The following is a 27389-nucleotide window of genomic DNA, read 5'->3' on the forward strand; positions in this document are numbered from 1 at the left end:
TAGAGGGCTCGTTATTTATTTCTCACACTTACAGGCACAATCACTGAGCGACATATATATACGGGCTATGCATAGCTGACCCATCCATACAGCCCCATCGTCGGAGTCTAACTATACAGCTGGCTGACTAACAAAGCGACGACGACGATGGGAGCCGTACAGAGGATCGGCCATGCGGCCGGACAGAAAAAATACACAAAGCAACATTGCTACCTACTGTAAAACTACTGCAGATTATATAATAGCCTTGTGCTTTAAGACTGACGCGAATACCAAATGTACGAAAATTACATTATTATTAGTGTGAAAATATTTGACTTAGTGTAAGAGCCTTTTCAGTGGAGGTTGGGTGTCTATGTCGGAGATAGCGAGCACGCGATGCCTGCTCCAGCGCCACGGGAAATGGAGGCAGAGACAGCAGTGTGCGTGGATGTCCATCAGGCGCCAGCATCTGTAGATTCAAAAGAATATGAATAAAAGCTCATAAAAGTGGGCTTCAAATAAAAAAATGCTTGATAATGTAGTACTTTTACACGAGGGTATCACATAGGTGCTATTTTTCACACAGCCTGTAGTAGTTTCACAGTCGGGGAAAATGTTGCTATGTGTAATCGCAATTAAGTAATTTATAGGTACAAATATATATTTGGCAATTTGAACTATGATACTGGCACATAATGGCCTACTATTTTCCAATGGCTTCATAGGATATTTTAAGAAGGCGGTGCATATTTTTTATTTTAAGAAGGCGGTGCATATTTTTTTATCAGTTAATACATCCTCATTAATAACCAGGGTGGCCTGCCAGATTAAAATGGAGAAGCTCTGCAACAAGTGATTCATGAGCTACTGCTGGGCCATGTCATATTTCCCCACTATTTATATAACCACTGTGGAGAAATATGAATGTACATTTAAACATAATGGCATATCATTCTTCTGAAAAGTACAGCGCACCTCAACATCAAGGGTAGGATCAGCCACTTCTGTGTTCAGCTGAGCTGAGAGTGATGCATTTTCGTTTGGTGAATGGAGATGCTGGGAGTCTTCCTGTTTCTCCTTTTCAAAGGCAGAATTTACCGAATTTTCCTTTAGCTATACGAGAGGGGATACAAATAGCACCATCATTTACATCCTGATGGCAGGGTTGTGCAGTGGTAACACATATCTCACACAAAGAAGGACCTGGATTTGATTCCTGGCTGAGTCGCCTTTCTGTGAGGCGTTTGTATTTTCTCCCCCTGTTATGTATTGGCTTCTCCAGGGTTCTCTGGTTTCCTCACATGCATATATACACATAACGTAATTGAAAGTGGCCAAACATCCCAATGCAGTAGGACCCTCCTTAAAAAGAGGCTTCTGGTAACTGTTTAGAGAGAGAAATAATTTACCAGGCTCTCATGGGTCTATTTGCTCTTTCTATCCCCCGGCCGCCGCGGGGTGGATTTCTACACAGCTCTAATTTACATGCTAATTTCTCTGCTCCAGCAGACTCACCTCTCTCTCTGCACCCCCTCTCTTTATTTAAGGCCACGACACAGAGGCATTGGGTCTCTGTGTGTCTATGTTGTGTGTCTCTCTCTGCGTGTCTCTGTGTTGTCTGTCTGTGTGTCTCCGTGTCTGTGTTTCGTCTCTCTCTCAAATGTAGTTATACATGATGACGGCTGCTTGTGTTGCAATTGAAACGTCGTATTCTATTTAATTTATTTTATTTCTACGTGACTTTACCGAAAGAATCAAAGAGTTATTACATTATTATGTCTGTGATCAGTATACTGGATGTCATAAAATACATTTTCGTCATCATCATCATGCCCCGTATTGTACTTACATTTGTAAGTGTGAAATCCATTCCACCATCACGTGGACGGCCATGGGAAGTGGCCATGGTTGGGGCCCTCATAAATGCATCCACTCGAGATTGTAGCGTAACAGCATCTGGGGTAAAGGTGTTATACGTTCTGCACAACAAGGCCCAACACATCAATTATCCAGTAAAGATATGCACGATCACAGTAGTAATATATAAGACGAAACACGTTAGGGGCCGTCTATAAGTGACGTCACGCGATTTTGGCCGATTTTTGACCCCCCCTCCCCCTCTCGTCACACGGCGTCACAAAAAGTCAGACCCCCCTCAAATATGACGTCACAAAGCTCTGTTCCCCCCCCCAAAAAAAAAACATATTTCCATTTTTAAAATAAACAAAAAGACTTCAAATCACTTTCAACTATTGTCATTGTAGTGTGTATTTAATGTGGCGCCGCACTCTGATGTTGTAGGAGAAATCATGTGTAGCACCATTATTAAAGCGCTACGTGAAAATTAGCCTGCTACTACGCTAATAGGTCAACAGGGGGCGGATGGGAGGCTTAGTAGGTTGAGTGGCAGTAAAGCCAAGATAACCCCCCCACCTCCCGCTGGGTATCTCGTGACCAGAGGGGTGGACCCCGGCTAGGGGCGGAGCGAGCCCCGACTCGTGTATAAAAGCCGGTCCTCTCAACGGGACCGGCAGTTGTCGTCCACTCGAAGAACCGAATATATTTCAAGTCTAGAGCCCTGGGACCCCTCAACCGAGGTTCTTGTCATAGCCGGGTTCGAGTGGGCCAGGGGTGAGACCTGGAGACCCTGGCAAGGTCGGGTCAGAATAGCCTCCCCTAGGTCCCTATAGCGGAGGACCCGATAGAGAGCGTAATCTCGAGTTAAATAGGACACGCTCGCCCGAATATCGGGTGGAAGGGGCCGTATCCCTTTATGTCAGGGACAACTGTTGTTGCGTTTACTGTTAATAAACGTGTTGCCTCCAAGAGGAAGTCTCCTACAAGTTTGTACCCACTACACATGTATTAAAAAGGTGGCATTGGAAAGCTGAAATTTAGCATAAGATTCACTTGAAAATATTCAACGTCTAACTAAAACTGCAGATGTTCAGAATATTATTTAGAAATTCTGTTATAATGATAAAATATTAAAAGTAATTCTAACTATAAAAAAATACTTTACACTTTATAGAAGAACGAACCAAAATGGAGAGTACAATTATAACAATCACATATACATTCCACAAAATGAAAAACCCTGGTAGAATCATTAAAATCAAAATGTTTAATAACAATCAATAAAAAATTACAAAATGTATGCGTCTCCATTCTCCCATGGAGAAGCAAAATGCTCCTTCATGGACTAAATAAAAGGTGACCTTAGTAAATTTAAATAATCAAATTGTTAAAAATGAAAATAATAAAAAAATTACTGTTGTTATAACAATGATATTTAATTAAGTAGAACGTGTTGTTTATATTTTAAGTTGTGTATTTTGATGTGGCGTCACATTTCTCAAACCCCCCCACCACCCCTCGTCACACATCGTCACAAATGTCTGACCCCCCTGCCCCCCCTAGGTGCGTGACGTCATGTATGGACGGCCCCTTAATTGAATTGAGCAATGTTATACGAGCTTGGGGAATAGACGTTGGGAGTAAATTGCAAAGTCAAGCAGTGTGAGGGAAGAAGCAGAGAGCTGAAAACTGTAATGCAATGTGGTGGTTCAACACAGTGTGGATGAGAGGAAGCAGTCAGTCTCATAGAATGAGTCCTCAACATCGGTGGACGAATCAATAAGTTAAGTTCATGGAAACAGTGGTCAAAGTAGTAGCAATATAATAATGATAAGGCGACTGAACGCTGGTGAGCGAATGACTTGAATTAATCATTGAGCACTGGATCATCAATCACCTTCCACACAAAGATCTACAGTCATGCATAAATCCGGTGTTACAAGCCTAGCTGTGAAGCAGTAGGCAGCCCTCTGAGTCGTATGTCTCTCGCTATCAGCTTTTTTCTCAGCTCCCCTGTGCCACTGGTAGTGAATCTCAAGTCCCCTGGCCACTCCTAAACTGTTCATCTTCCAACTGAACATAAACACATAGCATGAACACAAACACATAACCAAGGAAGACAACACGAACATTTTCAGTAAACATAATGCTATAGGTTAGTATATTAGTTTATTCATAAGTACGTATAGTTAATGTTAATTATCTGTACAGATAAACTACAATTAAAAATACATTAATTTGTAATGATTATTATCTAGTTTAAACCTTGTCGGTTTTTAATTACGTTTGTCAGCTGACACTGATTCTCATATCCTGGATTGTTACTCTGACTTCCTCGATGTTGTCCTGAATATTCTTTATGTAGTGTCACACCAAACGTATCGTCTAATTGCTATATTGGTTGTGATAATGTTCCGCCAAACTGAAACAACAACAAAAATCGCATTAAAAGCGTGTAACCTAACACAAACATCCAATAATAATTGAAATAATAAAAGTGTTCAAGCCTCAAATATTTCCCATCAAAGCTTCCTATAAGTGCATTCAAAATAAAGGCTAAAATATGTATTTATTTTAAATGTGTGCTTTCAGAGTCAATGTGTTTATCAGTTGCTTGAAACATTCATAATCACAGCCTATGGTTTTGTGTTTAAGGATATTCACTGAATCAACTAAAAAAAAAAAATCGAAAATTAGTTGAAGAAGTATGCAAGTTCTCAATATTAGGCTTTAGATGAAATCAATGTATTATTTAGTTTACACATTTAAAGTTAGAGATTTTAAAGAGCTATTAATCTTTACACCATTACAATTTATCTTCTAGTCATCAGGGATCGAGCGGTAACAATGATGATCTCACTGTGCACAATTAACCGGTCCTGTCCCCCCCTCCCCTTCACCAACTTGTATGAAACAGCATGGTGAACTAAGTCCAGGACTATACTCTTTGGTTCTATTGGGTAAAGTCACGTAGGTAAAAAATAAAATAACAAAAATCACGACGTTTCGGCCACAACACAAGCGGCCTTCATCAGGTGAAGGGACGAGACTGTCTGGAGGACAGCGCTGGAGTGAAAAAAGCCACGCTCAGATCACGACCTTTAAGCTGTGTGAGAAGAAACAAAGCACCTTGATAAAGGAATTAGCATGGATCCTTGCAGTCACGAAAGCTTTAAATCTAGAATTAAGTCCAGGACTTCCCAGTTATGGACACAATTTAGAGTAGTCAGAATAGCCAAATATAAATATTGGTAATATATCCAATTGCTGTGGAACCACATTTTCTACAAAATCCCCAGTATTATTTGATTTCAACAATATTTTCACATGGTGTGTGTCAAACTACAGAAAATTTGAAATTAAGAGAACAAACTGGCAGAAGAGGTAACACTGAAAGAAAATATCCAAGAGACATGCCTCCAGTGGTGTGGACACATGTTCAGCATAGATCTGGAACGAATACCAAACATGGCATAAAAACAAAGACAAATATTTCCCGTATAGATTAACAGACTGTTGGGGCAAGTACTGTTTCCGAGCACCTATGAAGGCCGGAACGGCAAACGAAGGAATGGGTGGCCAACACAATGCCCAGCCGCCTTTGTGTCTCTGGTGGCGCTTTTTACAAACCCCACCAGGTATTAATTTGAAGCTAAGTAGACCTAAGGGAGGCCCAGGAGAATTTCAGATAATGGTCACTGGTTTTAACTGTGAGCAGGAATCGAACTCGGGTCGCTGGGTTCATAGCACAGCACGCTAACCGCTGCACTACTGCTCCCTACAAGCATGGAATTAAATACATATGTAGTGACTGACTCAGAGACACTAAGAGTAGGAGGCACTCTATTTATTAACAGCCTTCACGGTCCACACAGAGTAACTGCAGCCCCCAGTCAGGACAGCTGGTAGACTGCCTGACTGACAGCACCGAGCAGATGAAGACGGTGGCGAAGACTCCAGCAGCACAACGGAATTCTATTCCAGGCAACAGCCCCGAGCCTTCGCTCGTGGTCCCCTTTTATCCTCCTAGCATGGTCTCACTCCGCCCCGGCCATGCCCCCTTCTAGAACATACTAGCAGGTTTCTGGGCTTCCCTCACGTGCCTCTACTGTAACCTTTCCCCTACATCCTTCTCTCTGGTTTATCACGTGACCTGCTGTCAGACAGGGCTGCTGCACCTGCAGATCCCCTTCTCTGTTTGCAGATCCCCTTCTCTGTCAGCAACCAGTGCTATGCTACGTCGTGACCAATTCCATGTCACTACATCACCCCCCCCTCTGTAAAACAAAAAATCAGCCATCCCGGCTGACCTCCATCCCTCGCGTAGCGGAACAACAAGAACAATAAACAACTGAGACAATTAACAAATCCCGACGAGAACTCACAACAATAAGCCTGGCCCCCAGGGATAGAACAATGCCCTACGGCCATCAGCATGCTGCAGCCCGTGAGTATCACAAAGGACTTCAGATCAACCGGCAGTAACAGCCCAGCTCACATCTGCGGCCACCCACCAGATGGCGTCAGGACTAATAGAACAACGGAAGGGGCGGGCTATCAGAATCGAACAGTTTTGGAATGGGTCCTCGTCGCTGAGCCCCCAAGTAGGACAAGAATGGGCTTCCTGGGGAACTCCCGGGACAATATGTATATGGCCTAATGGGCGCGGCCCCTCCTGGGAAGAAGATGAAGGGGAAGAAGAAGAAGCAGATGGCAACTGTTCCATCATACTTGGTCTGTCTGTGGATGGTGTCGCCGGTGGGTACGCAGGTGTCAGGCGCTGGGATCCTGCAGGCAAAACTACAAAGTCCCGCTGAGGCGCACCCTCCGCGACTGTTCGCCCGGGCTTGTCGGACACATCAGACACCCGGCCCTCAGGTAGTGGGGATGAAGGTGGAAAATAGGGTTTCAGCCATGACGGGTGTGCATATCAGCGCCCTGAATCACCCTGTTCGAAGGGGTTAAAAGGACCCCTCCAACGGTATCTGCGCAGTCAAGCTGCTTCTGCAACTGCAAGGGCGCCAATATCTGAGCACCTGGAGAAACCGTGACAGTCTCCTTCTCCAGGGCCTGAACCATGGCATCGGACCTCTTTAACCGAGCCGGGGACTTAAAAAAGGCCAACCGCCGTCCCGACGGCAAATTAATACAACCTTGATCAACAAGGATTTTAAGGGGCATCCTTCCGAGAAAATCGGTGCCCAAGAGACAGGACATAGCCAATGTCTTAAAAACTAACACTGGCCCTGTAAACGCAATGTCCCCAACTCAGACTTTTGGCAATGTTTGGCCTATAATACCCAAACCCACGCCATTTGCGGCAACACACTATTTACCGGGTTAAGACAACAGGATCTCGGTGGCAAGGACTTCAAAATAAGCTCAAAAAGTATACTAGCCGATGCTCCCATATAGATCAGCACCCTCAGCTCTACACCCTGCACGAACATGACCACCGCAGATGATTCCTCTGCCACGACACGGTGCTCCAAAGCATTCCACTACCGGGTGGCCACAGAGAGATGACCAGCTCCTGGGCCAGCACAGCAGTCTCTTCTTCGTCAGGGAGTCCAGCGCTGTCTGCTCCATCCATGGGTATGCTGAGTGACCCAAGGCCATTGTGGAAGGCAAGAGGTGTCTCGGTCTCTGGGTGCATGCCTGAGGCAGTGTCGCTCAGTCGTTGTGGGGATGGCCTCAAATGCTGCCAGGGAATTGTCGTCAAGTGCGGCCGGCAGAGCTCGCAGCGCCTCTTTGTCCAACCACCCGACCAGGGATGCAAGATGCGTTAAAACGGTGCTGGAAAGCCATCCAGTTGCCCCTTGATGAAAGGCAGCCGCTTTTCTAGAGATGGCACCTCCGCCAAAGCCGCTGATGGTGACTCAAATTTGGTGGGAAGAATTTCCCGCCCGGGCGGAAAAATTGTGGGCGTTAACTGAGCCCCGCTCACGACGGGCAAAATGGTGGCCGCCCGGTGGAAGCTCTGCCGTTTCCCGCTGCTCCAGTGCTGCAGCATCTCTGGCAGGTGTCGCGGATCTGAGCTCTGCTTCGAGGGAGAGCAGGCCCACAAGACGTCCGGTGAGATCGCACCACCCCTCTCCAACCGGCGGCAGCAAGGCGACATCCCTCCCTTGTTGCTCCACTGCGATCTCCGCTTCGGGATGTGTCATCAGAGTCCCCGATTCCAGGGCTGTCGGGGGGATCACATCCCCGTCGTCCTCATCACCCGAGGACACTATCGGCGGGTTCTTCCTCTTGGACGAGTTTGACATGATGAAAATATTTATTTTCTCGATTTTCTTTAACACTTCTGATGCCAAATATAGTAACTGATTCGGAGACACTTAGAGTTGGAGGCACTCTGCCTCACAAGTTAACACTTCCAATAACTTGTCTTTAATGGACTATGGTTCCCAGTCAGGACAGTTGGTAGATTGCCTGACTGGCGACATCGAGATAGTGAAGACGGAGACGGTGAGAAAAGAACGGCGAAGACACCAGCAGTACGATGGGATCCCATTCTACACGACAGTCCCGAGGTCCCCTCCCAGGGCCCCTTTTATACTGTCAGCATGGCCTGGCTCCGCCCCCGGCCACGCCCCCTTTCTGGAACCTACCCACGGGTTTCTCGTGTGCCCCTTCTGTGACCTTTCCCCTAGACCCCTCTCTGGTCTATCACCTGGCCTACCGTCAATCAGGGCTGCTGTAAGCTGCAAATCCCCTTCCCCACCAGCAGCCATCGCTATGCTGCTACTACATGACCAATTCTATGTCACTAGATCTGTATGAAACCCTTTTTTCTTCTGTCCTCTCACAATGCATTGTGTATGTGTAGTGGGTCAATAACCAGAGGAGAACTTCTGTGAGGCAACACGACATTTATTTAACTGCTCTGAATCCAGGGTCCTTAACACGGCCCCTTCCACCCGATACCTGAGGTATGGCCTCCGGGCTACACTGCCGCCTAACACTGGGACCACTCTAATTCTTAGCCCTCTAGCTAGGGGCCCTAGGGGAGGCTACGCTGACCCGACCATGCCAAGGTCTCCGGGTCCTTACCACTGGCTTCACTCAGCTCCGGCCCTTAGAAGGACAGCGGAGATTGGGGTCCAGGGTCCTATCTTCCGCCCCTCTTCGGTCTTCGGCTTGGAGATGACTGAGCTGGACCCTTCATATACAGGTCCGTGGCTTGCTCCGCCCTAGCCACGCCTCCCTTCTAGAACCTTCTGGAAGGTGACATCATCCCTCAGTCCCCCTCCCGAGGTTTGGGGATTGTGTCCCAGGATCCATTATCCCAGGGATTACCGTTGGCCTCTTGGGCCATCGATCTTTACATTAGCGTAATCGCACTTCCACCCCCTGTTGACGCGAAGGGGTAGCTACCCGCGAACAGCATGGGGAGTGCTGATTAATGCCTATACATACGTAACAGACGCGCTACTCAAGCATATACAATAGAAACTTGCCAACCATTTACTTGCATTTTGAAACCTCATAACAAGTTGTTCATTACAAATCTCAAACTTTCTTCAAAATAAACTCAATCAAGCAAAAAAGTTCTTGCATTTCTTAAAAAGTAAAAAAGAATCCTAATGCATCAATAAAAGTAAAATAACCTCAGGAGATGCATTTATTCACATGGGTTGACTTGGCGAAGAATGATCTCAAACAGAAAGAGACATGAGTAAAGGAAGCAGTGCATCTGGTGCTAGACAGAGAGCTGGAGATATCACATTGGACCGCCTTGTCCCTGGAAGTAGACAGAAGAGAAATTAAGAATAAGAGACGATTCAAAGAGCATGAACACTTTAACTATGAAATTATTGAAAGGAATACTCACCTCTGAGTGGTATAATTACTGTGGCGAGGTGCAGGCCTACTTCCCACAAGGCTGGGAACATTTCTACGACCATGCTGTGGTGAAGTCTTCAAAGTTGCATGCAAAACTGGGGTAAAACTGCCTCCCACAGTAAGTAGGCATATATTTCCTACACAACTACAATATAATTGGGCTGGTGATATGGCCCAGCAGTAGCACATTAGCCTCTTGTTACAGAGATTTGTGGTTTGAATCTGCAGGTAAATCTGGTTATTATTATAGTGGAATAACGCGCGCGGAGGTTTGCAAACAGTATGCATGCATGTGTGAGCTGCGGAGAGTGAGGTCACGCCAGGGAGAACAGGTGCAGAGAGGAGAGCAACCAGAAAGGGGCGATCAATTAATATGCAAAGCGGTGATTGGCTGGCTGCAAATGCAGACGCGGAGTAGGCGCCACGGAGGCGAGCGATAGTGGTAATAAGGGGGGAGAACACGTGCGGCAGGCGTCGGGATGACGCCGGTTTAATGAGGGCCATCTGAGGGCAATTAATGAGTGAGAGGATATAAGCAGATGTGTGGGGAAACGGGAGCTGAATTGGTTGGAGTGAAGACGAGGGAGAATTCAAGAGAAGTCCGGAACGCCGCTCTCCACACCTCGTCCTCTCCAGGGGTGTTGGCTGATCCCCCGCTGGATGCAAGGGCGAGGTTGGAGGAGTGAAGGTAGACAGGTTAGCAGTAGAGAAGCTAGCGAAATCCTAAGTGTGGTGTGAGAAGGCTAGCTGTAGAGAAGCTAGCAGAGTGTATAGTAAGAGGCTAGCAGTGGAAGAGCTAGTAGAGTGCAACATAGGAGGCTAGCAGAGCAAGAGAGTGCGAGCGGAGTGGCGGACGAGCAGTACAAGAGGAAAAGTTGCGACAGGGATGCGTGGTGTTGAATGCGAGGAGTTTCGTACCAATAAAGTGACACAGGAGAAAAAGAAGTTGTCCGTGTGCAATAACACTACTACATTATTACAGGTGTATTAACTGTAAAATATGCACCATCTGCTTTAAGTGGATGTTAAAGATACCATGACATCACTCCAAAAAATGTAAAAAAAGCTGCAAATTACTCAATTGAGATTACACAGCCTCAATTGCAAAATTACTGGAGACTGAAAAACGTATTGCTTTCATAATATTGTAGTGAGTTCAACGGAGTCTCAGATGTACTATTGGAGACTCGGAGAACGTAGACGTAGAGGAAAGTTTCTTCAGGATGAACAACAACGGCGGTCCCTCTGGGGGACCCGACTTATATTCTCTATGGCATGGCTGGCTCCGCCCTTTCATTCAGTTTCAGTTTCATTCAGTTTCATTTATTTGGTATAGCCCTGTGAGCCATTCGGCTCTTGAATCGGGTGCAACCACAACAAACAAAAAACAAAAACATGAACAATAAAACATCTTAAAGTGACTATGTGACTGTGCAAACAGAAAATTAAGAAAAAAAACAGAAAAATATTCCAGAAAAAGCACCGTACACCAACGCTGTTTGCAAAAATCCCAGTGGGATGCAAGTCAAACAAAAACAACTACAAAACAACTTAGATTAAGGCCATCAGTCTAACTCGGTCCTACAACAAACAAACATGGTCAAACCAACAAACTTTTCGAAATCACCTAAATAAAGCCATAAAAGCAATGCAACAGTGATCATAGGAACTGTGACTGAATTTTCACAATAAACGACATAAACAACATGTACCACCAAACCCTGCAGCCATAGCTGGCTGCATGAGTTACTCCACAACAGCAGGAGCATCAGTCGGAGTATCAAATTTTTCAATGCACCTTTAAGATCAGCACACTAAATCAAAATACAGATAATACTTTGCAGTGGTCATCCGGAGCGAAACATTTAATTTTATTTTAGGTCGCTGAATAGCAGTGGCAGCAGGGGGGGGGGGGGGGTGTACAACTCCTCTAGAGCAGTTTTAAGTGAATATCTCATATGTAGTGATTCAAGGTGTAGTTTATTGGCAATAGCATTCCAAACCCTGGGGGCATCAATAGCAAAGGCCCTTCCTCCAGTATTTGTATGGCAATAGGGAATGTGAAGCTGGTAAATGAGCCAAGACCTGAGGTCAAATTTGTTCTTTGAAACAGAGAGGAGATCCAGCAGGTAGTCTGCGGATGTTTTTGTAAGTACATCGTGAATAAATAAGATCTGGTGCACAAGCCCTTGAATATTAAGATATGTTAAGTTTGACCCAATGTAGAGATCACAGTGGTGAGTCCTATATGGGCAGTTTAATTCAAATTTTATGGCCGAGTGATGAATGGAATCAAGCTTCTTGAGTACAGTACTTTGGGCTGATTTATACACGATGTTACAGTAATCAGTATGATAGCTTTTATCAATTCCAAACGGAACATAGGGGGGAAGCAGTGCTTGTGTCGATACAGAAAACCAATTTTTTTGTCTTTTTACCAATATGATCAATGTTATCTTCAAAATTCAGTTCTGAATCCAGGATGACCCCAATATACTTATAGATCTTGACTTGCTCTATTTGATAATTGTTTAAGGAATGTAATTGGGGAAAAATAACTTCCTGCTTTAGTCCTGGTGAGAAGCATAGCACCTTGGATTTGAAGGTATTCAGGACTAGTCTAAGAGCAACTAGCTGATGTTGTAGTTTGTTGAAATCACCCTGGAGCTTAGCAATCATGTCATCCAGAGAGTGGCCAGCAGTAATCAGTATCGTGTCATCTGCAAAAAGATTTACCCTGGAATGATCCAGGTCAGTGCCCAAGTCATTGACATAAAGAGAGAACAAGAGGGGGCCGAGGATGGAACCCTGTGGAACCCTTTTTGTTATCTTAACACTGTTTGACCTCCAACCATCTGTGAATACAGTTTGAGTGTGAGAAAAGAGGTAATTTTTTAACCATTTTACTGCGTTTTCGGAAAAACCCTTGGCCACGACCACCTTCCAGAATCCTTGAGCAGGATCTGGACTCCGACCACGTGACCCCCCTAGCCCCCACTTTGGGTCCATTTGTAGACTTAACCGGTCACGTGTCCTCTCAGGTCAACCAGAGTGCTATGGCCTTTAGTAACCCCATTCATACGGCCGGCACTCCCTCACCCTATCCTGTAGGACTGGCACTGCACGCCAAGCGTGGTGCCACCTAGTGCTATCAATCAGCGCTCACCGAGCCCCTTTAGGTCCGGTACTACACCCACACCATAGCGGTGTCCGCGATGTCGTTACAACGCACGCCATGCCTCTCTAGGGCCGATACTGTACAGTGACATCCCGTGATGTCACTACATAACACCCCCCTTCATAGTACTCTGTCAACTCCCCCTTCAACAATCGAACAAAACTAACAACCCCTTGTGTGCCTCACCAAATAAATACCCCAACCCATCTATAGAATACGTACACTATATACAAATATACATTAACTAACGGGGAAAGGTGATGAAGTACAGAACAACAATAGGCAAAACAAAGGAAGAGAGAGAGAAAGAAAAAAACGCAGTAACACGTGAACCTCGGGATCCCCTCCAGCACCAGCATCTCCCACCCTCACCGTGTAACAACACCCGCAAGCACAATAAAGGTCAGGTTCAGCCAATAACTAATACGGTCTGCTGAGTGCGACAACCAACTGACGGTGTGGGAGCGTGTGTGTATGGGGATCAAGAAAACGGAAGAGTCTTTGATCGAGTCCTTGTGGCCGGGCTCCCAGGGGAGGTGGGCTTACTCTCCCTGGGGGTCCCGGGGAGAATCTCAAAATGTTTCCGTCGAACCCGGCTCCTCACGAATAGCAGTCGAACGGGCAGACAGGTCTTCCTCTCCAGAATCCAGTGGAGATGGCGCCGGTGGCGGCTTGGGGAACGTTAAACGCGCGGCACCTTAGGACGGGATCACATGACTCCCCTGCGGACCAACCTCAGCGGATACACACCTCAGCTCGCCAGACACATCTGACAATCAGCCCCTGCGTAGTGGCAATGGGATGAATTCACGTGGCGTGATGAAAGGCTTGAGGCGACTAGTCCAATCCCAGCGAATTTGAACGCACTTGGGCCAAACGACCTGAATCACATCAATCAGCCCCCTCCAGAGTTTAAACAATTTGGGTGATGTATCCACTGGTACTCGTGGACCATGCAGCCAGGCTCTGTCACCCCGAGCCCACTCATGTGCGGAAAGATGGGAACCCCTCTGCCGCTCATTTGCCAATTGGCGTGAATTGGAATTTTCTCTGGAAGCCTCGCGTGCTTCAGAAAGCCTCTGGAGAGTAAAGCGCATTGGAGTCCGAAATTTTAGATTTAGCCTTGTTTGGCGTGGCTCGTAATTGTACATCTATCAGGGAGTCGTGTTCTCTTTCGTAAAAAAAAAAGGTGAGTAGCCAGTGGACATGTGAGGGGCTATTCTATAGGCAGCTAGGACTCCGGGAACATGCAAGTCCCAGTCAAGCTGGGACTCGCTGACCTGATGGCTCAACATGGAGGTTAAAAACCTGTGCAGCCGCTCCACCATTCCATCCATCTGGAGGTGGTATGGTGATGTATATACTGTCTTTGTTCCCAACAAGTCGCACACCTCCGGCAGCAATTTGGAAGAAAAATGTTTGCCCTGATCGGTCAAAAGACGCTCCGGGGCATCCTTGGCCATCACATAGCCATCGAGAAATGCCTCGGTGATGGCCGCCGCCGACTGGTTGGGAAGTGGCCAGGCCATTGGCCAGTGCAAAATGTTCAACACCCACAAGTAAATACTTATTCCCATGAGGGGTATTTGGAAATGGACCATGGATATCAAGAGCGACCAGCTCATTTATACGGGAAACCTGAATGGATTGCAATGGTGGACAACAAAGTTTAGATGGGGGTTTCCATCACACTTACTGCACACACCAGAAAAGTCGAGCTTAAGGGTGGCTAACGTATTATGCACCCCAAGGGGCAACAATCGCTCGTGCATCGCCCAGATGACCTTACCCCATAGGGCAGTAGGCACGACAATGTTGTAACAGCACACCCCTTCATCCCAATGCATGAGCAATCTGCCCCTGAGGATGACAGAGGCTACACCCCGTTGATCCCCACCCCCCTCCACCTCCTTGAGATGGCGTCGCAACTTGAACAGGGAAGCGACCTCAACCTGGAGGTGCCCCCACTCCAATAATGGCGTCATGTGCCACGGGACCATCGGCTTCCTCAGAGGTGTCAACCTCGGCCAATGCTGCAAGGGGAGGGGGCGAGTCCTCAGCAGGTGCCTTACAGTGCCCCGAGCCCGAAAAACACGCGCACTCGTCGCTCGTTGGTAATCGTGATAGGGCATCCGCATTCGTGTGTTGGGTACCTTTGCGATAGGAAACAGTAAAGGAATAGTCCTGGAGGACTTACAACCAACGTGAAAGTTGGCCAGATGGCTGCTAAATATGCAGCACGTAGTGTAGCGCTGCATGGCCAGAACCCACCTCAAAGCGTCTGCCATAAAAATAGGGGCGATACTGTTGTACAAAAAAAACAATAGCCAAAAGTTCCCGACGTGTGACACAGTACCGTTGTTCGGCCGGAGACATATGCGACAACACTCTCGACACCATTAACAACTTGAGGCAGAACAGTGCCAATTCCATTGTTACTGGCGTCTGTATCAAGGACGAATAGCAAGGAAAAGTCGGGGTAGCGGAGGGCAGGGGCGTTCACCAAGCCATCCCGGAGCGCAACAAATGCGGCCTCCTCCTCCTCCCCCCAATGGAACTTCTGACCCTTTGCCATCAAGGCATGGAGAGGTTTGGCAATAGTGGCAAACCCGGCGACAAAACGGCGGTAATAGGGCGCACATCCTGTGAAACTCCGCACCTCCCCCACTGACGTGGGGGTCGGCCAAGTACGAACACATGTGGCTTTGTCCAGGTCCATCACTATCTCTTATTTACTGACTATGTGGCCAAGATACCGAACAGATTTTCGGAGTAAGTGACATTTCTGCGGTTTAAATTTGAGGTTTGCCATTCTAGATGTTCTTTAAATGTACGGCTGAAAATGATAACCTCATCGAGATATATCAGGCACGAGTCCCACTGGAGACCAGCAAGAACCAGTTCCCTCAATCGCTGGAATGTAGCCGGCGCAGAATGAAGACCCATCAGAAGCCGATTAAATTCAAATAAGCCCTGTGGTATATGAAAGACTGTTTTGACCTTAGAGGCTTCATCTAGTGGCAACTGCCAAAATCCGTATAGAAGGTCAAGAGTCGAAAAGTAATGTGCTCCTGCTAGAGCATCCAGGGAATCGTCCATCTGAGGAAGAGGGTATGCGTTAGCCACAGAGATCTTATTAAGCTTACGAGGGTCAACACAGAAGCACAAACTACCATCCTGCTTTTTAACAAGAACAATCGGGGGCTCCCCACGGGCTGGTGGATGGCTAAATAATATCAGCGGCCAACATTTCATCAACCGCCAGCCATACGTACTCTTTTTCTGTAAGACTCAGCCAGTAGGTGTTCTGCCGCATGGGAGCGGCGTCGCCCGTATCGATGTGGTGACTCACAAGCGGAGTGCGGCCGATGCCAAATTTGCCCTTGCTAAACACATCTGAGAATTCATGCAAGAGCGCCCTCAACGCCCCCCTTTGGGACCCGAACAATTCCGTATTTTCTGAACAAAGCGTATCTATCAACTTCTCATCACAACCCTTTTGCGACCGCGTATTCGACGCGACCCACACACTGCCAACGATGCTTCCTTCATGAAGCACGGGCTACGCATGAGCTAGCACGGTGCCCTCCTGAATTACAGACGTGTCTAACCCTGTATTAAGGACCTGAATGAATGGTTTCTGGTCATTGGATACCAGAGTCTGGGCCCCTACTAACGTCAACCCGCGAATGGCTTTATTTGAGGGTCCCAAGAGGATTCCTCCCGCAGTCGCCTCCTGGTCTAGCGGCATGCGCAATCGTAAAGCAACCAACATTTACACGTCAGGGGAATCTTTACGGTCTTACTCGCAATTGCTTGCATGGTAGCGTTGGCCATGCACAATCGAGTGGGAGAAGGCAAAAAGGCCATTCGATGGCCCGATGGTAACTCAAGGTACCCTTTAGGCCATCTTCCCTAAAAAGTCAGTCCCGAGCAAGCAAGGAATAGCAAGGGACGTTGAAACAAGAACTGGTCCCGTCAATTTGATATCTCCATAGCAGAGCTCTGCTGTATTTTTCCCAATGATGCCCAATGAGCCGCTGTTTGTGGCAAAGCACAGAGCCCCGATGGGACATAGGGTACGATTGTTAGTGGGCAAGATGTTAAATATGAACTCGGAAATGATAGTCGTTGACGCACCAGTATCGACGAGAATTCTGATTTAAAACCCCATCTATCAATCCGATAACAGCGGATGAACCTGCGGCTGCAGTAACCACCCTATGGGCCAACTCCGACCACTGACCCAGTCAGAGTGGCCAGTCAGCCCGAGCAAATTCCGAACCCTCACGCACCGACATACAATGGGAATGAAAACCGACCAAATGCGATGAGTGAGGTGGATTCAGGGGCCGAGTGTGTGATGTGTCGCGACTCGCCTTCGGGTATAGTGGAGTGGAGGACGGTCAGGTGGACGATGGCGGTGGTCCGGGAAGACTTTGTCGCAGCATGCGACAACGTCCCGGCAGGCCGAAGTTGTAGCACACGACGAGCCCGCTCCCAGGACGAGGAGAGGTCTTTCGCCGTCAAAGTTGTTCATCCCGTTGCACCATGCCGTTCGCTCGCCAGCCTCCGTCTTGGGTTGATGCGCAGGCTTGGACAGGCTCCACGTCTTCGGGTGTATCACGCGCCTCACGAGGCATGGTACATGCCGCCAACCCCTTATGTCGTTGCAAAAGCAGGTGTGCCTGGATGCATCTTGCAACTTTGAGAGAAGACAAATCTTCTTCGTCGACAGCCGGCAGGACGATATTGAGGTCATTTGCCAAAGTAAACAATCTCTCGAGGAACAGCGAGTCGACTCCGTCGTGGTCCATCTTCGGGAAGCCAGCCTTTGCTCGTGCCAATAGTGTGCTATAGAAGGCGCGGGGCGTCTTGGCCTCCCCTCTCCTCTGCACAGCGAACTTATGGCGCACATTTGACTGCGGTTCATAGTTTGCCGCAATTTGAGCAAAGGTGTGATGTAACGTGGCCCTCTCCCATGGCAGGATGGTGAGAAACGCCGCCAAGGCGTCGTTGTTAAGTGCGGTGGGCAGCGCTTTTCGCACCTCTGCCTCCGTTCATCCCGCCAAGTCGCTGTTCGTCTGGAACCGGCACTTGAAGGCTACCCAGTCGCCTCCGGTGGCTGTAAATTATTTAACAAAGGGTAGTCGTCACCTGAGAGACAGAATATCAACGGACGAACTCGACACAGTCTTTGGCGGGCTCTTCGCTCCGCTTCGCGAGCAAAATGGCAGCCGCTTGCGCGAGCTGTGCCACGGAGGTTTCCCATTGGCGGGAAACAGCGACGGGATGCTCTACCCCGTGCAGCTCTGGTGCTCTCTCCTCCAACACTGGCTCTTCGTGGTCGAGCTCCGCGATGATCGAAGCCGCGGTCTCGAGGAGTTCCGCGAGGCGGGAGCAGGCTGTGCGGCGCTCCCTCCCCAATAGTGGTGAGCTGTCGCTGGAATGGTCGACGCGATTCTCTACCGATGGCGCCTTCCTCCCTTGCTCCAGGGTCGCCATCACCAGGGGTGTTTGCAGAATGACACCTTCGTCATCCTCATCGTCCATCGTCCTGATATGTAGTCTGCATTGCATAGGCATAATATAACTCGGCTATCTTACTAACAAAATAAAGTTTGGTCACTTCCGACACCAGTTGTAGTGAGTTCAACTGAGTAGCAGACGTACGCTTGGAGGCAACACATTTATTTAACACTAACACACGGTTCAACTGGTGTACGGTGCTATTTCAGGAATATTTTGATTGTTTTTTTCCTGGATTTTCTGTTTGCACAGTCACATAATCACTTTAAAATGTTTTCTTGTTCATGTTTTTTGTTTGTTGAGGTTGCACCCGATTCAAGAGCCGAATGGCTCACAGGGCTATACCAAATAAATAAACTATGAACTATGAACTATGAACAACCAATGGTGTTGACTAACAGGCTAACGACACTAATTACAACATATCTAGCTACTACAGATCGGGACCACAGCTCGGGTCCAGGTCCACGTGTTGAAGACTCAGTAGAACGTAGACGAAGGTTTCTTCAAGATGAACAACGCCGGTCCCTCTGGGGGACCCGGCTTATATTGTCTGCGGCGTGGCTGGCTCCACCCTTGGCCACAACCACCTTCCAGAAGCCTCGAGCAGGATCTGGACCCCGGCCAAGTGACCCCCCTAGCCCCCACTCTGGGCCCCTTTGTAGACTTAACTAGTCATGTGTCCTCTCTGGGGTCAACCAGAGTGCCATGGCATTAAGTAACCCCATTACTATGGCCGGCACTCGCACACCCTATCCTGTTGGGATGGCATTGCACGCGAAAGCGTGGTGCCACCTAGTGCTATCAACCAACACTCACCGAGCCCCTCTAGGGCCAGTACTACACCCACATCATAGCGGTGCCCGCGATGTTGTTACATCGCATGCCGTGCCTCTCTAGGGCCGGAAACTGTACAGTGACATCCCGCGATGGCACTACAATAGCATAGCGCTATAAAATTGGCACTAATGCCAATTGAATTAAAGTGATAATAACCATAGTTTCAAAATTGTAAGCCCATTGTTACATATTTAGATTTGATTTTATTCAGCTCATCAGTTCTACACAACCCATTGTTGTATATATAGGCCTTTTTCCAAAATTGATATTAAGAATAATTCTGCCAATACTTTTTTTAATAATCAATCGTGGTGTTGCTTGGGGCAAAAGGGGGTGATGTGAAACCCTCCCCTTACAGCAAGACCAAGCAAGGAAGTAGCCATAAAGATAATAAATAAATAAAACCACCTTGGTACAAAGGAAAGAGGGGGGAGATTGCTAATGAGATCCTGGGGAAATCTCTACACGCTTCAAAGACCGCCACAAAGCATGTACAAACAACAGGCGTCGCCAGCTTCCCGAGTGGCGAAAACCGAACAGACAAGTTTTTTTTAGGTTATTTTAGTTAATGGAAAAGTCCAAAAACTTAGCGACACGAATAAGTGGACATTATAGACTGCCAACACACTCACTCTGATTAAAAACCAGGCTACAATCTACATTAGTGGGTTATTACTTCTCATATATTATTTTAATACTAATGTTATTCACCTTAATTTTATTCTTCTTCTATCTACGCAACTTTACTGAAATAACCACAGAATGAAATATTGGAGAAACATAAACCAAACAATAATTATGAAGTATTAGACTGAGGGTCATCCAGAAGAATAAAAAATCCGAAATAGGTCAATCACACATAACCAAGATAAAATGTATCCCATAGAGAGAGAGAGCCTCCCAACTGCCTTTTCCTCCCAGCAGCACGTGATAGGAAATTTGCATACGCATGCAGAGGGCATCTCCCCTTAAAAAGAAAATCAAACACCATGAAGGAACTCCAAACCACGATGGAAGTGTAGAGGTGTTAACTACGCACTGTTCGATAACCTGCATTGCCACCAGGTATAAAAGGGGCAGTACAGCGTTACCTCTGGGTACATAACGGTTGGGGTCAGACGAGGTGAAGTGGATCATAGCCACGGTTTGGTAAGAACCAATCAGCCAGTTCCACGTGGGAATGTGTGATTGGTTATACCTGGCCATGAACGAGTATAAGAAGGGTGACCCAACAGAGCTCGGGGAGTTATCTCCCTACACGAAGACCGAAGCCCGGGCTGAAGACTAGCTAGGACCCTGGACCAGCCTTCTAGCACTTCTGAGGGCTAAGGCTCGGGTACCCAGTGGTCAGGACCCACTGGGCCAGCGGTGGGTCAGATAGCCTCCCCTAGGTCCCAGCCGGAGGACTCTAGAATAGCGGTAGATGTGTAAGTCCCACCAAGATAGGAGGCTGTACCTCCTTAGGCTAGGTTAGCGGTAGACGTGTAAGTCCCGCCAAGATAGGAGGCTGTACCTCCTTGGGTATCAAGGAGACCTGTGTGTAGGTTACGCTGAGTCTGGAGGCTGTACCTCCTTAGGGTATCGGGTGAGGGGACCGGATACCCCTCTGTGTGTGTTGAGGACTATATAAGAGAATAATTACAATAAACAGAGTGTGCCTGCTAAGAAGTTTAATCGTCTTTATAAACACTACAGAAGTACTGTAAACACTGCTACAAACATACCTTGATTCACTTACAGAATCATAACTACAAAAGTGGTACGGCATCAAGCTATAAGAGGTCAAATAATATATATTTTTTCAAACGGTACAAGAGAAACAACTTCAAAAGCCAGCGCCCCTCTCTTTGAGAGAGACAAAATGTAACAACCCCAGCCATGGGGGAAGAGGGGGGAGAACGCAACCGGACTGGGGGAACCCCCCTCCTTCCAGATTAATTATTGCAGAGGGTTGGAGGACTGAAAGGACGCACTTGGGGGCAATCTGGAGCATCTGTTTCCATTGATGGCGGGATGGCTTGAGGAAGGTGACAGGAACCAGGCCTTGATTAAACTTATATTACAAACAGCTGTTCCCACAGGCTGAGAGCGAAATCAAAGGAAGTTCCGGTCCTTTGTGAGAAGGCAAGCCAAGGGGAGAGAATTTCACATAAAAACAAAAACACGACACACACAATGCAGTGCTCCGAATGGTAGGCTCCGGGAACCTGCCCTGGTGACTGGCACATCGTCAACGAGCTGCATCAGCAGAAGCCACGAGTCTACGAAGTCAACGTTAAGAGGACACTACAGCAAGCGACAGAAAAGTACAGAAAGTGGCAAGCTCCGGGGTGGGCCCTGCGATTGACCAAGGATGGCGAGGATTGCCGAGTAGCGATGTGTCACCACATCGAGTGCCAGCTAGCACCAGCAGCTGCAGCCCAAGAGAAAGTGACGAGCAACGTCAAGTAATCAACCTGGAGAAAGGGCGGATAGAGCCAAACATCGACCGAGCCAACTCACAGAGAACCAGCTGCATGCGCAATCGGGCATCGCCAGAGAGCACGGAGCCGGAGAGAGCGTGCAGCAGCGCCACCAGCGTCATCGAGCAAGGGTGTCAGCTGCCAGCGGACAAGCGACAAGCATTGTGCCGACTCAGCTCATCCAGCATTGGAAAGAGCCTGACCAGCCACCCGTGAGAAAGAGGAGAGCGCCGTGGGTTCGACCCACACCGACCAGCACTAGCTGGGAACCAACACAAGAGTGAGGAACCGCAATCAGCGGACGAGCTGCGGGTGCTATCTGACAAAAGAATCATCGTGCACCGCCGACGGCGAACGTCGTGCCGACTCTCTTCATCCAGCAGTGGACAAAAACTGCTGCTGCCTCAAAGAGAGAGAGCGAGGAAGCTGTTCGTATGACACGCCCACACTCAAACACTACAACGCATCGCCCGGCGTCTGCTTGACGCAAAGAATTGATCAAGGAAACAAACCACCAACACGCAAATCGGGACTAATAATAAGAAGACTAATGATAAGAGTGCATAAACTAATAGTTGATCATGAAGAACATTGCTGCCCATTGAGTTACGTGGATACGGTCGTTTAGAAGTATTTTAGTCGTTATTTTTCTTTTTTTAATTGCATAAATTTTACCAATGAATTCATTGATGAAAACTAAACGTTAGAAACCTACGAATCTACACACTCACAGAGAGAATATTGTGTTGAAATCTTTCTTTTGATCACAGAATCTTGCCCGCGAATTTATTGAAGCCTTAGACAATTGATAAGCATTTGCTGAGGCAGGCACACTTCCGCACACCATTGTTCCAAGACATTTAGTTAATTACATAATCTTGCCAATTAATTCATTGACGTATACTTTTGCCTTCGGGACATGTTTCTTTATTGCCATTCGTATGAATATCGTCGCATGCATTTTTAAGGACTTTTTCCTATTGCCGTATATGCTCGCGTTACGCTGAGGAATTAATCGATTGTTCTGTTACCCAGTTGAACAACGAGGGTTAAATGTGCGGATCAATGAGAACATCTCCAGGAGTACTGTGTTGACAATTCCAAGCATAAGATTTCGCATATTAGAGTGTTATGTTTTTGTTTAGAAATTAAAGTTGCTTAACACAGAAGTGTCTGAGTGGTGCCTTCCTAAGTTCAAGTGTAATAATCTTAATTATGAGAACTGTATCCTGCGTTGAGATTTGAATTTGTAAACCTGACATAGAAACACTAAGACATAATCAGTAAATTTTAAAGCGAGAATAATTGTATTATCCAGATTGATAATACAACCCTAGACAACGAAGCCGAGCTTAATTTAGCATACTTGCATCAAACTTGCATAACTTCATACAATTCATTGTATTATCCCGATTGATAATACGACCCGAGACAACGAGGCAGAGCCTAATTATCATAATGACTAGCATTAACATAATCGCATGAATTAGCATAACTGAATACAATTAAACATCCATTATTAGCATAAATTATGTGCATAATTACGTACCTTTGCATAATTTCGGATAATTATGCATTTTTTAAAAATTTTCATTTCATTTTTATTATTTTTATTAATTTTTCAACACTCGACATATACAACACCAAGTTATAATTGTTTTTGGGTTAGGTCAAATGTACAAATTAGATATTACATTTCGCATAAAACTACGTCAAGCATCTTCAGAATAAGATCCAGAAAAGTAATGTAACATTTTTTTGTCTTCCTCACTTGGCTGTGAGAATTGTTCTTCAACTTACCGGTGAGCTGAAACAATCACAATTGGTGCGTTAAACGCTTGTAAACATAAACATTGTATTTAGTTGCCCATATCGGGTGTAGAGGGTCTTATTACACAGATTTGGCTGGATCATTTCATGGCCCAGAACAATTTTCTTTTTATTAAGTATTTTTTTACATGCGCCTACCTTATTACATTATTTTATTAACCCAAGTTGCAATGTAGAGTAATAGGTTGCCATAATATACTATCCCAAGTACTGAGCATATTTTTTCTAGATTTGAAGCTTTCGTGACTGTAAGGATTCATACTCTTTGTTTTTTTTCGGTAAAGTCACGTAGGTAAAACAAAATTATTTGTTTGAGCATATTCTGTATGTATCCGTATGCACGTGTGTATATACTTTGGCTGTGAGCGAGATTTATTTGCAGTCGTCGCTGCAGGTGCTTTGTTTCCATCTCGGAGAGCTGTCGAGCTCGTTGTAGGCTGTCGTTCTGATACTTGATGGTTGAGGAGTCGTTCAGCTCGCTTGCCTTCTTGATGCCGCCAACTTTGTGCTGTGCTCGCCTTAAACATCACACTGTAGAGAGGGGTAGATGGAAGTTCATCATCATTATCAGGCATGATCAATCCACTGCTGGATTAAGGTCTCTCCAATCTGCCACCACTTATAATGATTCTGAAATGCAACAATCCATTCCGGAACCAGCACATGAACTGATATCATCGCTTTATCTCCTCGGTGGATGTACTCCATTTTGTGACTGCCACTCTGTTATTATTCTTGACCATCATTGGTCATCTCTTCAAGCCGTATCCTGCCCAAGCCCACTTACTCTTTTTGATAGTTTCCATAAAGTCATTAACCTGTGTATGTCCTCTAATCTATGCGTTGGTCTTTCTGTCTCGATGTGATTCCAAGAATGCATCTCTCCATGCTTCTTTTCATGGATGTTATACACCTTTTACAGAGGCGGACCAAGATGGCTGAAGACACAGTTACTGAGGATTATTCAGTAAAAGTCACCCATTGATGCAAAAACAACTTTGAAATCTCTATGTGGCATTACGAATGAAGACATGTATTTAAAATAAACTTTCGTAATTTAGAAATGTTAACGACTGTACGAATACATAAACCTTAATAATGTCACACCTTACTCCACAGAGGAACATATTTGGAGCGGTGACATGGCCCAGAGATTCGTTGTTTAATTCTGGCAGACCGCCCTGGTTAATACTTCGGTGTGTATATTCTTTGGTTATTTCGGTAAAGTCACGTAGATAGAAAAATAATAATAAAATAAAGTGAATAAAAATAATAAACCATTAAAATAAAACTGCAGCCTGTTTCCTAATCGGAGTGAGTGTACTTGCAGTCTATAATGTAGACCGTAGCTTGGTTCTTAACTTCGGTGAGTGTACTGGCAGTCTACAATGTAGACTGTAGCCTGAAAAAAATACAATTAACAGTAGTAGTATGCTCACCGAGGTTATCTACATTTTAGACTGCCAGTACACTCACCCAGCTTAATAACCATTGCTACAGTCTGCTGTGAAACTACTGCTGACATTATGAAACAGCACCGACGTGACAGCCTTGCACTGTAAAGATAGTTTGAAAACCAAATATACTCAAATATATTATCGGTGTAAAAAAACTGCCGAAAATGTACTCTCTTGGAAGATAATTAAGAGTGCACATATTCACAATGTGTTCACATAGGGAACGATTCTGCACTCAACTCCACATCCCCGTCACACCCCGTGCTCCCTCTTCTCTCAACAGTCTCCACTAACCCCTCCACAGCACCCAATATTAGTAGCAATTCTGCTAACCTCCATGCGTATGCTGGTGTATGGAACGCAATGTGTTGGGTTTTAAATTGAGCTGTATATTATTCATACATACCCCATCTCCAGTTCATTTTTGCGTGCCTATTTAAGCCCGTCGTGAAAATGGAAAATTTAAGACTTGATGACTACGATGCCCTTTCTGCAGTCACCACATCTAGCTTGTTAAATGTAAGACAGGTGTTATTCCACAATTTGTTGTCGGATCGGGAAAGGGTGTTGTACATTATTATTAGGGTTGTTAAATGATAACCGGTATACCGGTATGTTCAGAATCGATTACCTGTTGTGAAAGGGAATAGCAACCAGGAACAGTTTGCCGTGGAATATTAATGAAGAATGCACTTGTTTGGGCATGCACGGACTACAAACCGCACGGTAACCCACTATTTGCAATACTAACAATACTATTGCAAATAGTAGTTCAATAGCACACTGGACTATTGGATTTGCACTTTTGCAAATAGTGCAATACTATTGCAAAAAGTGCAATAGCACACTGGACTATTGCAAATCCAGTGTGTTATTACACCACGACAGCTGTAATGTATTTTGTACGGCAAATTGATGTTACTTATATTTTTACATTAAAACAAATGTTAAAACATAATAAAAACAACTTGTATTCGTGATACTGTAATTGCCCTCTACTTGTGGATTATGACTCACTGCTTTAGCCAAACGAGTTCACAACTTCATGTAGGCCTATCATCATTACAATCGCATTGCGTTTTTAACTTTCCGTTTAAAGCACACATTTGTATGAAGACCCTGTGGTTTAGTCCCAGTTGGTTTGACTCAAGTGATAGTTACTGTTTCATGGACATATAATGAGGATGCCACACAGATGAGATGTATACGTGGGTTGGAATAGCAACCCGCCTTACCTTAGTGATGTCTGGCTCATCTTCTCCCACAGGTGTGTGTGTGTGAATACGCCATGAACATGGCATAACGTAGGCAGCATTGTCTAAACAAATGCAATTGCGCAAACTTCGTACAAAGAATAATTTATCTGCAAATAAACACTTAGGTCTGGCACAGTCAAACATGTCTGGGCATGTCTGGCTGGCCCTGTAGAGTCAACATTGCACGAGTAAATGTTGTGTAATATCTTACGGTTTCATGGCAGTTTACATTCGGCCACCTGAGCTTGTGAAGCATCATATAAACTGTTTATAAACTGTATGTTACTCGTGTATATTAACGTGTCCTTGTTCAACGTATTGATATTGCAACCAAAGTGTGTGTGTCTCTCTCATCTCCAGTTAATATCGATCAGAGCAGATGCCACCAAAAAAATAATGATGCAAATATGAAGTTTGAAGTCCTGCTTCTTAGTCTTGTTCCTCTTCGTTCTGAAAGAGTTTGTGTGACGTCCGATACAATAGTATCAATCATTCTGTGGACGGCAAAACTTTATTTCCAAATGCACAGTAACGGTGTCGCAGACGTTGTCTTGGGAGCAACACTATTTATTAAGCAACTTCAACATAACATCACACAATCTACACTCGGGTATCGAATGCCCATCTAACCACGCTACGGCAGAACTATACACGGCTCACTATCCCGGCCCAGACCACAAGCTGGGTCCCGGACAGCGTGGCTCGAGGCTTCTTCTCCCTGGCATGGATCTTCTTCACACCAGCACATGAAGAACCCCGAGCTCCTCATGGGACCCTGTTATATCCCCCTGGGCTGGGGCTGGCTCCGCCCTTCGCCCCGCCCACTTTCCAGATCTCTCGAGCTCTTTCTCGAAGGCTCCCGAGAGCTCTTTTAGACCACGTGACCACCCAGTGGCCTCCGTCCACCGGTGGCCCCCCTCCAATATCATCCGGTCATGTGTCAGCAGGTCAACCAGAGTATCATGCCCTAACGTAACCCTGGCTGGCTGACGCTCGCTCTAGCTCCTTCACTGGGAGCCCGCACCGCACACTTGCTCGCGGTGCCTCTGCACTGACCAGTGCTCACCCAAGCCCCGCTAGGGCTGGTACTAAACCCCGTAAGCAGGCTACACAATGTTAACACATTATCCGCTTTGGGTTCGTAAGCCCA

At 46.2% G+C, this 27389-nt stretch overlaps 1 long non-coding RNA gene across 1 annotated transcript; it reads right to left on the reverse strand.

Annotated features, from left to right (window-relative positions):
- LOC116942277 (uncharacterized) lies at window positions 1-26951 on the reverse strand. The gene is made up of 5 exons (XR_004402773.2): window positions 26219-26951; window positions 23881-24057; window positions 1832-1961; window positions 958-1095; window positions 1-451 (listed from the first exon to the last, which is right to left on the reverse strand). It is a non-coding gene; the product is annotated as an uncharacterized LOC116942277 (long non-coding RNA).
- Between the last annotated feature and the right edge of the window lie 438 nt (window positions 26952-27389).

This window comes from Petromyzon marinus, chromosome 14 (genome assembly GCF_048934315.1).
Source record: "Petromyzon marinus isolate PM22_M1 ecotype Great Lakes invasive population chromosome 14, UKy_Petmar_22M1.pri1.0, whole genome shotgun sequence".
NCBI lineage: Eukaryota > Metazoa > Chordata > Hyperoartia > Petromyzontiformes > Petromyzontidae > Petromyzon > Petromyzon marinus.